Raw genomic sequence first — 1414 nt, 5'->3', positions numbered from 1 at the left:
TATTCTGAGCCAATATGGCATTCAGAGTATCAACTTCAAGAACTCCCTTCTTCATAGGCGTCCCATTATTCACAGGATTCCTTTCAGAAGTATACATAAACTGGTTATTATCAACCATGTCAATGAGTTCTTGAGCTTCTGCAGGAGTTTTCTTTAGGTGAATGGATCCACCTACAGAAGTATCCAATGACATCTTAGATAACTCAGACAGACCATCATAGAATATATCCAGGATGGTCCATTCTGAAAGCATGTCAGAAGGACACTTTTTGGTCAACTGTTTGTATCTTTCCCAAGCTTCATAGATGGATTCACCTTCTTTCTGTTTGAAAGTTTGAACATTCACTCTAAGCTTGCTCAGCTTTTGAGGAGGAAAGAACTTGGCTAAGAAAGCCGTGACCAGCTTATCCCAAGAGTTCAGGCTATCTTTAGGTTGAGAGTCCAACCATATTCTAGCTCTGTCTCTTACAGCAAAAGGGAAAAGCATGAGCCTATAGACTTCAGGATCTACTCCATTAGTCTTAACAGTATCACATATATGCAAGAATTCAGTTAAGAACTGAAAAGGATCTTCAGATGGAAGTCCATGAAACTTGCAGTTCTGCTGCATCAGAGAAACTAACTGAGGTTTCAGCTCAAAGTTGTTTGCCCCAATGGCAGGAATGGAGATGCTTCTTCCATGTAAATTGGAATTAGGTGCAGTAAAGTCACCAAGCATCCTCCTTGCATTATTATTATTTTAGGCTGCCATCTCCTCTTCCTGTTGAAAAATTTCTGACAGGTTATCTTTGGATTGTTGTAATTTAGCTTCTCTTAATTTTCTCTTCAGAGTCCTTTCAGGTTCTGGATCTGCTTCAACAAGAATGTTCTTGTCCTTGCTCCTGCTCATATGACAAAGAAGAGGGCACAGAAAAAATAATAATAATAATATGGATCCTTTATACCACAGTATTGGGATCCCTTTGTGAGTGGAAGAAAAGAGGGAGACAAAGAATGTAATGTAATGGAAGAAACACAACTGTGAGGAGGGTTTAGATGTGAGATTAGATGTTAGTAGATGAATAAATAAATAGAATAAGATGGGAGAGGGAGAATTTTCGAAAATAATTTTTGAAAAAGGGTTAGTGATTTTCGAAAATAGTTTTTGAAAGATTAGTAGTTTTTCGAAAATTCAAATAAAAATAATTAGTTAATTAAAAAGAAATTTTTGAAAAAGGGGGAAGATATTTTCGAAAATTAGAGAAAGAGAGAGTTAGTTAGGTGGTTTTGAAAAAGATAAGAAACAAACAAAAAGTTAGTTAGTTAGTTGAAACAAATTTTGAAAATCAATTTTAAAAAGATAAGAAGTTAGGAAGTTAGAAAAGATATTTTGAAATCAAATTTTTGAAAAAGATAAGATGAGAAGATATTTTTG

The 1414-nt window shown here is 34.9% G+C and overlaps 1 non-coding gene across 1 annotated transcript; it reads left to right on the top strand.

The window, feature by feature from the left end:
* The first annotated feature begins 247 nt into the window (after positions 1–247).
* On the top strand, positions 248–355 carry LOC112760595 (small nucleolar RNA R71). Its single transcript, XR_003181028.1, has one exon. It is a non-coding gene; the product is annotated as a small nucleolar RNA R71 (small nucleolar RNA).
* Positions 356–1414: the final 1059 nt, after the last annotated feature.

The sequence above is a fragment of the Arachis hypogaea genome, chromosome 16, assembly GCF_003086295.3.
Source record: "Arachis hypogaea cultivar Tifrunner chromosome 16, arahy.Tifrunner.gnm2.J5K5, whole genome shotgun sequence".
Classification (NCBI taxonomy): domain Eukaryota; kingdom Viridiplantae; phylum Streptophyta; class Magnoliopsida; order Fabales; family Fabaceae; genus Arachis; species Arachis hypogaea.
The sequence above is the reverse complement of the archived record's forward strand: the minus strand, read 5'-3'. Positions and strand labels throughout refer to the sequence as shown.